The sequence below is a fragment of the Carettochelys insculpta genome, chromosome 3 (assembly GCF_033958435.1).
Source record: "Carettochelys insculpta isolate YL-2023 chromosome 3, ASM3395843v1, whole genome shotgun sequence".
NCBI lineage: Eukaryota > Metazoa > Chordata > Testudines > Carettochelyidae > Carettochelys > Carettochelys insculpta.
Genome location: NC_134139.1, coordinates 16,305,693 through 16,318,463, shown reverse-complemented (window position 1 = coordinate 16,318,463; position 12,771 = coordinate 16,305,693). Strand labels below are relative to the sequence as shown.

The window sequence follows — 12,771 nt, the reverse complement described above, 5'->3', positions numbered from 1 at the left end:
ACAACCACTTTTTAAACCTTCCCACCGTACCTTTTGTCAATTTTGTTCCTCTCCTCTGGACTCTCTCCAGTTGGTCTGCGTCTTTCTTAAAGTTTGGTAACCCAGCAGAGGTGATGCACTGGGAAGGGGCTGTTACAGGATCACATCCAATAGCTGCGTCTACACGTGCACGCTACTTCGAAGTAGCGGCACCAACTTCGACGTTAGGCGGCGAGACGTCGAAGTCGCTAACCTCATGAGGAGATAGGAATAGCGCCCTACTTCGACGTTCAACGTCGAAGTAGGGACCTTGTAGACGATCTGCGTCCCGCAACGTCGAAATTGCTGGGTCCTCCATGGCGGCCATCAGCTGGGGGGTTGAGAGATGCTCTCTCTCCAGCCCCTGCGGGGCTCTATGGTCACCGTGGGCAGCAGCCCTTAGCCCAGGGCTTCTGGCTGCTTCTGCGGCAGCTGGGGATCTATGCTGCAGGCACAGGGTCTGCAACCAGTTGTCAGCTCTGTGTATCTTGTGTTGTTTAGTGCAACTGTGTCTGGGAGGGGCCCTTTAAGGGAGCGGCTGGCTGTTGAGTCCGCCCTGTGACCCTGTCTGCAGCTGTGCCTGGCATCCCTATTTCGATGTGTGCTACTTTGACGTGTAGACGTTCCCTCGCTGCGCCTATTTCGATGCTGGGCTGAGCAACGTCGAAGTTGAACATCGACGTTGCCGGCCCTGGAGGACGTGTAGACGTTATTCATCGAAATAGACTATTTCGATGTCGCAACATCGAAATAAGCTATTTCGATGTTGGCTGCACGTCTAGACGCAGCCAATGGTTCCTTTAACTTTTCCCTCCCATGTGTGGAATACATTTTGTTATGTGCACCAAGGATGTGCGTATGTGTACCATCAATAGAAACATGCTGCCAGCTGTGGCCTACCAGGTGCTCTGCTAATTAGCTGGCCAGCATTTGAATATCTCCTTGGTGACAACCCATGCATTCAGCATTCAGGGAACACTCATCACATCCCTCCTCCCCCAGTTTCCACCAGGGTTTGCTGGCCCTGCTCTATCACATGATATGGGTAGAACCCCTCCTGGCATGGCAGCTGCTAGAGCTGGCAAGCTGCAACTGGTAGGGCGAGGCAGGAGCAACAGCATGGAGCTGCAGGGAGAGGGCCGCGGCTTTCTGGGACGAGAAACTGTTTGTTTCACCCACCACTATCGGTAGGTCCAGGTTATCTCCAGAGCCCAGACCTTACGTAGGACTCATGTTAATACACCACACCCAGACACTAACCTTTTTCACAACTGCACTACATTGTTGATTCATAGTCATTTGTGATCCTCTACGACCACGAGACACATTTCCACACTATTACTGCCTGGCCACATTGTGTTTGTGCACTGACTGTCCCTTCCCCCAAGTGCAGTGCTTAGCACTTGTGCTTGTTGACTTTCACCTTGTTGATTGCTTGCCAATTATCCAACTTATCATGGTAATTTTTAATTCCAGTCCTGTCCTCCAACGTGCTTACAACCCTCCCAGCCTGGTTTCAGCCACACTCTCTCCACCCCATTTTCTGAGTCAGTCTTTAATGAAAATGCTTGAATAGTCACAGACCCAAGACAGACCCCTATGGGGTCCCATTAAACATGTCCTTCTAGTTTGATAGCAATACCTACAGAGTATGCGCTTTCAACCAGGTGTGCACCTACTTTATACTGATTTCTTCTAACTCAGATTCCCTTAGTTTTCTCATGAGAATAACACGTGGGACCGTGTCAAAAACCTTACTAAAATCAAGATAGATCAGCTCTAGTATCTCCCACCACATTCCCGAGGCAAGTGACTCTATGAAGATTGATTTTTTTTCATGATTTATTGTTGACAAATCCATGCCAGCGACTCCTTTAGCATCTTGTCTTCCAGCTTACAAATAGATCGGTTAATCATTTGTTCCAAGGTCAATATGCAGGAAGGGCAATTAAATCCAGGTTCAGGAGAACACAGGGCTGAAAAGAGGGAGAAAGTAAGGAGCTGGAAGTTTTGGGGTATGTAGAAGGTGGGAGAATGCAAATTGGACAAGCTAGTGGATGGACTTGGGATGGAGACGGAAAAGAAAGGGAAGACAGTGATGGGAAAGAAGTGGAGAGGAAGTGAATGGCTGTTCATTTCTTTCCCCACCATAAGTTAGAAGAATCCCCTCCAAGAAGCCAAAGAAGAGAGAGCTGTGGGGTTTCTCTGGGGCATTTACAGATGAACTTTGACTTTAAGATGACTGGGATGGATGGGTTCTGCCTAAAATAATAATAAAAAAAAATCTGATGAAAATGTCACACACTTTCTCATTAAAATCTTGCGGTTTTTGTGGTCTGCACAAGCTGCTTCTACCACCCAATCTTGCACCCAATCCACGGCAATTCCCACTACTCTGTTCACCCCTTGGACCTCTGCCCAACCATGGAACACCTGGAGTCTTGGGCAAAAGAAGTTCCAACAGTTTGTTAGAAGTGTGCCCCTTTTAGTGAACCACAGGAAATTTGTTGAACTGAGGGCAGACCTACACACTGGGGCAATGTCAGCCCAAGGTATGTAACTCCACTGTCGGGGGAGTCTATGGGAAAATCTCTCCCATTAACTTCCCTTACACTTCTCATTCTGGTGGATTACCAGAGTCAACGAGAGAAGGATTGGCATGCAATTCAGTGGGTCTTTACTAGACTTACTAAATCCACCTCGAGGACGGAGGGTGAGGCGTCAATTGCCATGGTATCTCCAGCCAAGTATAAACATGTCCTCAGCCACTGGCTCAGTCCTAAAGGTCAGAGCTCCAAAAGTTACAAAGGGACTGTAGGCAAACACACCAAAATGACTAGCCCAAACATTCACAAGTAATAGAGTGGGCGGTGGCAGTGTGGCCAAGGGGAGCCTGAAGTGATTGATGGAGGAGCTGCTGCAAGGCTAGGTAGTTAGAGATAAGGCACTGGGGGCTAGCTGTGTACAGCATTTGGGGGTATTTACCCAACCATGGAGACACAGTAAACTAAACAGTGTCATATCTATTTTCTTGTGGCACGACCAAAAGAGGGGCTTGCTCAATATTCCGTCACAACAAAGAGTTCCCTTGAAACTGCATATACAACAGGTTAGTGCACAGCTGGTGTGACAAATCCTTTGTTTCTCTAACCTTCTTTAGGTTCTGCAGCACAGAGATTTGGAGGCAGGACTAAAGCTTATCTTTCCTGAGTGTATTTAATACTGTATTTTAACTTTTTGTTTAATTAAGTTTATTATTGTAGAATCTTAAGATTTAAAGTATGTAGCATTTTCTGTTGGGATGAACATATCTGCAGCTTCTATTAGCCTGAGGCCTGAGTCTACGTATATAACTATTGGGATAACTACGGCGGTTAAAGCAACGAAGGGTCCTGTGGCACTGTATAGACTAACAGAAAAGTTTTGAGCATGAGCTTTCGTGAGCACAGACTCACTTTATCAGATATGTTGGTTAAAGATTACTATTTTTTATGAACCAATAGTTACAGCACTACCACTCTGAATGTGCATGTAATTCTAGCAAAGTACAGGTGCTCACAGCTTACCTCTGTATGGCAAGAGCAGTAAGGTACACCAGGACAACCACTTTCATATCAAAATACCTATGTCCCTTCTAGGCACCACTAGCTCTACCATCCTTTGGTGCAGAAAATCCCTTAACTTCATGCACTACCCTTACTAGACCTTTCTAGATATAACTGCATTTCTGCTAGACCCAGAACTTCCAGTTCTCCCAGTCAAGTTCTGTTTAGCAGAGAACTAAAGACTCACATAAAATCATCATGTAGCTTAGGGTCTTTTTGCCAGGCAGCTCATCTGGGGTAGTTCAAAGCAAGCAAAACAATGAGGAGTGCAGGAGTCTCAACCTTATTTTTCAAGTATACTTCTGTGGGCTTAAGCAAACCAGCATAGCTAGATTCTTTTGTTTAGTAAGAGGGCTCCTTGCCTATGCATTTGGGTTTAGCTTCTTAATTTTTGGTTTAGGGCACTTCCTCCCCTTTGTTATAGTTATTAAATGCAATGGAGGCTCATCGAGACTTGCCGGGCCTGTCCGCCAGCCCCAAAATCTCAGCCACCCAGCCTGCTGTGCCTCCGCAGTGATGGTGCATGTCCTTACCCATAGCTCATGCAGTCCCATTTTATATGGCAGCAGGTGGGGTTTTTTGCTACCTTTCTCTCTTCTTCCTGGGCTCAGGTAGGAGCAGTGGCATAGCCAGGAGTGGAGACTTGGGTGGGCCCCAATAGTTGGGTGGCCAGGCTCTGACAGGCAGCTAGCTCTGCATCTCCCCCAATGCCACACCCTCTTGCTATCCCTGATGGCCGCAGCCATAGGGCTTCGCCTGGCAAGCAGGACAGATCCATGGCTCACCTTGGGTAGCCTCCGCCAGCCAGTTCTTCTCCGCCAGGCTCAGAGCATTTCTTCTATGGGAGCCATGGCACCTGCTCAGCACCCCACGTGCCCATAGCACATCCTGTGGGAGCAGCTGCTGATGGAACCCCACCATTCCCGCCCCAGAGGCAGAGGGAGAGACGCAGCAGTCACCCCTAACAATACAGGGTTTATTTCCAAGCACAAACAGCCCATGCTGCCTTTCATATGGGTCAGACCTGAGGCTCTGTGCTGTGTGTGTGGGTGGTGTTCTCATTGCCTCCTTTCCAGTCCTCCCCCAGCCCGCCCACGTTAGCAGCCTGATGGTATGGAGGGAAAGGGTGACAGAAGAGCTGGGGCATTATCCTTCCTGCTTTGCTGTGCGTGGCTGCTGCAAGCTGGTGTGTCTCCTGCAGCCAGGCAGCCCCGACAGGTAATAGCAGAGGGAACCCTCCGGCCCGCAGCTCAGACAGTGGTGTAGCTTTCTGGAGGATGGGTACATAGCTCCGTCCAGGATTGTAGGTGCCCAGGTGACTCTGTGGAAACATTGTGCCCCTGCCCAGCTGAGGGGAGAGGGGCTGGATGCTAAGCGGGCAGGCTGTGGACCACACATGCACACCTTTCCTTAAACTAGGCAGAGCACATGATAGTCGTAGAAGGAGGACACAAAACAGACTAAAATCCTTTGGCGAACCATATGCTTTCCCCGGCCCCCCCCCCCGCCCCCAACCTTTCCACAGGTTACATACCCTTCCGTGGAACAACCACAATCAGCACTAGCTGTTATGGCTGTAGCCTTCATTTCCAAAGACACAGACCCTGTGGCAGGTAGCATGCCTTCTGAGGCTGACAGCAGGCCACAAGCTTGCCCATGGAAGATGCAGGGCAATGCAGTAAGATTAGAGAGGTGAGAGGGAACTTTTTGCTTATAGGCCATCAGATGATAAGCCAGCCAAGTGATCTGGCAGCCCCAGGTGGCTTCAGGGCTGCCAGTAATCACTGATGGAGTCCTTGGTCATGTGCACACTGATTAAGCCAGGCCTGAGAGTGACAGCACTCCCACGGTTTCCAGTGGTTGTAACTAAGCTGAAAAGTGTGTGTTTAAGCCAGTGGTTCCCCACCCAGAGCCTGCACACCTCTGGGAATCAGTGAGGGTATTCCAGGGGGGCTGTGATAAAAATAATCATAGAAGATTGAATTGGCTTTGATGGAGGTCCACAAATAGTTTGTGGGGAGGGGTGGGAATTACTGGTTTAAGCCATCAGAGGAGCTCTCACCAATATAACTGAACTGGTGATTGCATTAGCTGGGAAACATTTGTAGAATTTCTGCAGACAGACAAGGCTCAAGCTGGTCTAACACATGTTGGCGTGTCTGCTGTAACTTACAGCTTCTCTCAACTCACTTGTGTCTGACTTTGGCCCTTTATCAACTTTCCTTCTGCAAAGCACTTTTGGAACTGTATAAATAATAAATATTTATGACTATAATATGACAAAAAGTTTGCAGAGTTCAGGAGCTCATTTCCTGCTACCCTCCCCATCTATCTTCTACAAGATACTGTCGTGACAACTGCAACCACCGTATCTGGAAGCAGCTTCATCTCTCTTTATTGATCGCCATGCATTTTACTTCTTTTCCGTGGAAAGAGGCCAAACCGCCTATACATTTACACTGGATTAATGCAGTGCCAGATCTCATTTTAAAAACCTTTAATTTGTCTGCAAGACCAACACTAAACACCCTGGTCCTCAGTTTCAAATGTCCATATAACAGCAAGTGTTCTGTCCAGGTTAGAATAATTTGTTCTTCCTAGGGCACAGGTGTTCCTCTGTTTCTTTTTGGTGGTGCTCATCAAGGGGTCATTTTATTTTTATTGATATGTCTCCATGTGCTGGAATATTTGGTAGGCCTGTCCATAGGATGGATGGGGCTCTTCGTAAAGTATTAAACTTTTAACCAGAAGTGGGGAAACCTATGGTTCAGGTCTCACCCCTGGCTTGACTGGATCTGGTTCCTAAGGCTTGTAGTTGCTCTCCCTCCAGCATGCAGGAAGGGGAAGGTGTGGAGCCCAAACCTTGCAAACTGGATCCAGGGCTAGCGGCGGGGAAGGCAGAAATGGCTCCATGCGCTAAAGCTCCTTCAGCGGCACAGGAACGCACTGCCTGGAAGCTTTTCCCCCACCACGCTGATTGGCCGAAAGTGGGGCCAGTTGTAGCATCAGGGGTGGGAGGGCAGTGTCTGGGAGAGAGGGGGACACGGAGCCATGTCTGCCTCTGAGGAGCTGCTGAGTAAGCACAGCCCCTAGCCTGCCCACTCTTGCACCCTCTTCCTGGACGCACAGTCTTATCCCCAGCCCACTCCTGCACCCTCCCTCCTGCTCTCCTGCCCTGGGAGCATGATTAGGGTTTTGCTGTCTATGGGGCCTGAGACCTGAGGAACATGCAGATAACGTTACCTTCCTGTTGTGGCTAGTCCAAGCCCAGAGCAGCGCTCTCTCTATCAGTTTCACAGTGCACCAGAGCCAGCCCTGGAACAAAAATAGACACCATTTATCAACTATGGCTGGTGTGAACGGCACTATGACAGAAGGAGCGCTTCTCCTGCTAACGTAACTAATGTTACTCATTGGGGTAGTTTAATTATGCCAGCGGGAAAGCTCTCTCCTGCTTGGCAAAGAGCAGCTACAAGCAAGACCTTCAAGTGCTGCTTTAAGTTCTATACAGTAAACACTGCCTATATCTTATGAATGAAAGTCACCTAGCCTGGGTGTGCTTTAGGGCTCATCAGACCATTCCATACAAGCAAGGAACGCCACAATTTTAAAAGGGCAGTAAAGGCATCCTTTTTAAAGGATACAGTCTTCCTGAGAGTTTTAGAGTGGAGTGGTTATATCATAGTCTATTTTTTAATTCATAATATGCATCAACTGAACCATGCCTCATCATGCAGCCTCCCAGACTTTTTTCAGGAGTCGATGACAAGTAGGGGCTGTACATGTAATATGAGAACGCGACAAGTATCCTTCAGTGCCTCCATCGGCACCCTAGGAGGATTAGAAAGAAGCTCACATTAATAGAAAAGTTTCAAGTTTATCACCCTCATCCACACAGCCATTGGCAGACATTCTGCCACACTGCAGCCTTGACAGATAAGGTGAGGTGAGAACACAAGGCCAGGAACACAACGGTCACAGACCTTTCTAGCCCATCACAGCATTCCACCAAAAAACCCAGGGAGTAGCTCTCTCATAAAAACAAAACCACCCCAATATTTTACATCAACCGGCTTAATCTTTAAATGCTAGTTATTACTGCCTGGGAAATTTTACCATAAAAGGGACTGATTTTGGTTTTAAACTTTCAGGTGACTACAATTCATAAATATAGTACATCAGATCTATATGATCAGAGAGACTTCATTCCTACAATGGTGACAAAATAAAGGCTGATCACATGGCTACTTGGGGCGCATAAAAAAGGGGAAGCTGAGTAAAACTGGTACGGTGTGTCATCTCTGCTGGCTAAAACAACTGTTCTACCACCAGGTTTTGCTTCAAATTTGTGTTTTTTGTGCTTGTTTCATGCATAATAAGCAAACCCCGAAGAAAGGGCTTTCCGAGACTCAGAACTGGAGACACTTTTCTATTGTCTGTCTGGTGAGACTGCCCAATAGCTTATGCTATTATATGTGGGAGAAAACCAGTGTACATCATTTTTCTTTTCCTTCTTTTTAGTGTTTGATAAGAAAGGCATAAATTGAATGACTGACTTACTTTGAAAATACCAAAGTCCCACATATTTTCCTCCCATTTCGTTCATAAGAAAATACCTATAAAATTTCATCCTTTACAGAAAGGCTCCAAGATTTGATTCTGCAAACACTTATGAACATGTGCAACATATTAAGGTCAACGAGACTAGACACAAATAAAATTGTACAAAGTGTTTACATATTCCGTAATCAAAGTCAAAATCACATATGACCAATTCATTTTACTCAGCTACCAGGTTTTATTATGAATTTAACTCCATAAAACCTTTACTTAGCTTACTCTGCATGCACCTGTGTGGAGCATAAGTGCCATTAGTTGATGTATATTCATATCATAAGCCATTTCCAACATGCCCTACCTACAAGAGTGAGTTCCTTTATACGGAAGTACTATCCCCATTTCATAACTGAGGATTTGAGTTGCAGAGATTAAGTGACTTGCAAAAAAAAAATTACACAGGAAGTATGAGATACAGCTGAAAAGAGAACCCATAACTTCTAATTCTCAACCCTGTGCTTAAACATAAGGCCATCTGTTAAGACTTGTTTACAAGAAGTATAACCATTTAGATTTTTACACATACGCAGATAACCCATTGTACAAATTGGATTGACAGCATATAATGTATCATATGTATACATAAGACAAGTCTGTACGATGCAGGCCTTTGGATAGACCAGACCTAAAAAGGAATGTACTATGAATGTGGAGAGATACTTTTTTCAAGAAATTAAATGGGATGGGCTCTCAAAAGGAACGTAAGTCAAACCATACAACTATTTGTAGCACCTTACAGACTAATACATTTATTATGTCATGAGTCCATTTTTCATCTGAAGTGGGTCTCACCCATGAAAGCACATGACCCAATAAAAGTATTAGTATCTAAGATGCCACAGGACTGCTTGTTATTTGTGATGCTACAGTCTAACACAGCTACCTCTCAGTCTATTTAAGCAGTTACTGGAAGGATTAATGGAATCTAAGTTAGAGATTACTTGAAAGCAGCCAAATGCCTTTTACAAAGGGGTGCTGCAGTTTGTCCCGATGGTGGATTTTTAACCTCACACTGGATATTCGTCTTCATGACAGTGTTCCTGCTCTCCCTTGGCACAAGCTACCTTCATGTTTTCTTACACTACCATTGCAAGGCCCTGTTTCCAGTTGCTTATAACTTTACCACATTGTAACCAGTTGGGCTTACGGGCCAGGTGTCCGCTTCAGGCTGAAATTTTAGGGAAGCTTCAGCAAAATTAGTTCAACTATCCCAGGAGACTGACATGGGCGAAAAATAAATTGTTTAGCCCATGTTAAAAAAAGATACCTACAACTTCATTGAGAAGCTGTCTTACAACCCCTCGTTCTGTATAGTTGTCTTCGCTCCATCCCCCCCCAGTAACTTCTAGAAAACAACCAAAACTTCTCACTTTCAGTACCTTAAAATGATCTCCTTGGTTAGCTACCCACATTTCAGTGTCTTAATGTATCAGTCTGTGGCTAGACAAGAGTTTTGGAAGGAGTAAAAATGTAGTTAGGTACTCACATTTTGCACTAGATCAGTTTAACAAAAGAGGACACTGCCTAGAAAATATTCTCCAAAATTGTTCAGTAGCTATAGATATACCATTTGCAGTCACCATTTATACCACAGCATCTTTAGCAAATTTGAATGGTTATTTACCTTAAGGTAGCACCTAAAGTCTGCAACTGACAGCCAAGTTCTGTTATGGCTGTTGCTCTGCATGTAGTGAGAGATAGCCCTTAAGGCCTTGCCTACACTACACAGTTTTGTTGACAAAAGTCATGGAACATCCACACTATAAATGCATTTGGCCGAGCAACTGTTGACAGAATGCAGCAGTTTTCTCGGGAGAGTTAAGTCACTCTTGTAAGACGCATACTGCCTCTGTTGACAGATTCTGTCAACAAAAAAATTAGTATAGACACTCCGGGGGGGACCTTTGTCAACAGAGGGGCCTTCCGGTTCGCTGGACAGCCCTGTTTGCAGAGCTTCCAGTTGGCTGTTCTGCCAACAGAGGGCTGGGCAGTCTGGCTGCTCTCTGTTAACAAAGGGCATCGACAGAGGGAGCCTCTATTAGGTGTGGACGCGTTTTGTCAACGGAGGTTCTGTTGAGAAATATGTCCCAACAGTAACTGTCGACAAAACTCTGTAGTGCAGACTCAGACAAAGAGTTTACATTCTAAAACAGACAAGAAAGAACACTTTAAAACAGAAAGATAGAGGTGTGATGTGACATGCACATGGTCACACAGCACATCAGTGGCAGAACCAGCAACAGAATACAGGTCTCCTGATTCTCAGGCCAGCGTATACGCTGTGTGTTTGGTTTACAACATCCTTACCGCACTACCAATTTCCACAGTTCTATTGATTTCAACAGTTCTCTGTTTACACCTTTAACCTGGTAAGCTATCCACGTGGTAGTAATTTGAAAGTAATGTTCAGTGAAAGACCAACTACTCACTAGAGTACTTTAGAACATGATCTGACATACCTTTATGGACCATACGTCAGTTGAGACTTGCTTAAGGGAACACAGGACTGTGTTCTGTTCATGGCTAACACACAGTTAGAAAAAGAACAAATACTATTCTGGAAAGGCTATAGAGTAACATTTTATTTCACAGCATCCACAAATTTAACACACAACATCCAAATAGAGAGGAGGAAATCTGCTACTAAAGGCAGAGACAGACCCAGCTCAACCTGCCTTGTTTCAGCCACCTCTTTTGTGGACTGAAGTCTGAAGAGACATGCTTCCTTCCACATCCCTTAGCTTGCAAGCAAGACCAGGAAACCTCTTAGAATTTGAAGTGTCAGCCTGTAAGTTTTAAAGCTCTCAATACATGACAGTTGCCCACCCCTTCCCTACTCCTGCCATTTTAACTCCATCTCGGAGAGTTCTTAACTGGACAGCTGTGCACATTCACATCACTCAGGCAACACAAAGGCAACCGAACTGGCCATAGTGAAAGGTTCTTTTATCAGCCGTACCATATACCTCTCAGGTAACTTTTGACAAATCATTTCTCTCTCACGCACACGCACTGTAAGAGAAACGTGGAAAAACATCTAAGAACTAATCTACTACAGCCTCTGGGGGTAATGCTCCCAAAAGGTCATAGTAAAATAGATAACACTTTGATTCATGTTTAAGAACATTTTTAGATTAAAGCAAAGTTCCAAATCAACTCGTTTTCCCAAAACTCTTCAATCCCAAAAGCACTGCAGAACTTGCCTTGCACAGCAACATAACTCTGATTTATCCATGCTTCTAATCACAAGGCACTTTCTTTGGTGCTTCTTATTTTATCATCTAACCAGGACACTGATGGAAGTATAAGTAAAATGGGACTATTTGCAGAAGTAAAACAAACAGCCTCATTCGCTAGGTCCAGCAAACTGGCTTTTTAAGGGTTTACTAAGTTTACTAAAGCATTCACTTTTTCTGCTAAATGCTTGACTAGTGTAAGATCACATACCTGTGACTCCTAAATTGTACTGTTAAAAAAGTCTTTGGGAGCTAAACTACCATGGCCTCTGGGGCAATGCTAAAAAAAAAATAGAATAAAGACATAGTAAAATAGATATAATTTCATTCATGTCCATTCTGCAGGCCATTTGCTGCTCTGAATTAAAAGGAATAGCTCTTTCAGATGAAAGATCCCCAGGGGGCAATTTCTCCAGAGCCCCCTTGGTACATACTTAAGAAAGAGGCTCTAGGTAGAAAAACAGCAGGCTTTTTTTTGAAAAGCCAGGGAAGAACACTGGAGGATATCCTTAAAAGTGTTCTCTAGTAATGAGAATATAATGTTGCCAACTCTCCAATTTAATTTCCAATTTAAGACTTGCAAATATTCTGATAGGTACTTTTTCTGAAAGCCCTAGCTTCTGAAGTCATGTCCTTCTACGAAGCTCATCTTTCATTTATTAAAAAAAAACATTTCTAGCCCTAATATTTGAGGTAAAAAAGCTTGAAAAATCAAATCTGTGTGCCCCTGATGTCTCAAAAACAGGCAAATAAGCACTCCATTTTTTTTTACTTAGTCTGAAGATTTTTATGTCGGTCTTGATTTTGGGGTTGACAATGCTGAACTAAGACAAATGACAATTCCCCATCTAAACTGTCAGCCTAGAGCTGCCATCTGTTGTGTATTTCTTTTCATAAAAGATGTGTGTTCTTAGTCTAGTGTCTTGACCTAACTAGTGCCCATGTCGAGTTTCAAGGTTTCACACTGCCACTGTGCACCAAAATTTCAAATTTGTGGCTTACCTTATTATGAATGTCATCCTGATTTCCAGAACTTGCTAAACCATTCTTTACACACTGTAGTCATTCTTAAAAGGTGATGTATATTAATTTCAATGCAACTGATTTTCTTTAGAGCACATTAGATTGTGACAAAAACACATGGATTTATTACAAATTCCATGGGGGAAGTAATGTCATTGGCCCCTCTTTTAAAGGGATTTATTATCTTCTAAGCAAATTGGTCAATAACTTATTGGATCTTCAGAGGCTATCAGCCAGGCCACCTGCCAGAAAATGCTTTTTGTAAACCCCAA

At 44.6% G+C, this 12,771-nt stretch overlaps 1 long non-coding RNA gene across 1 annotated transcript; it reads right to left on the bottom strand.

The window, feature by feature from the left end:
* Positions 1 to 1,939: 1,939 nt before the first annotated feature.
* Positions 1,940 to 12,506, bottom strand: LOC142010860 (uncharacterized). The gene is made up of 3 exons (XR_012644904.1): positions 12,479 to 12,506; positions 6,867 to 6,938; positions 1,940 to 2,280 (listed from the first exon to the last, which is right to left on the bottom strand). It is a non-coding gene; the product is annotated as an uncharacterized LOC142010860 (long non-coding RNA).
* Positions 12,507 to 12,771: the final 265 nt, after the last annotated feature.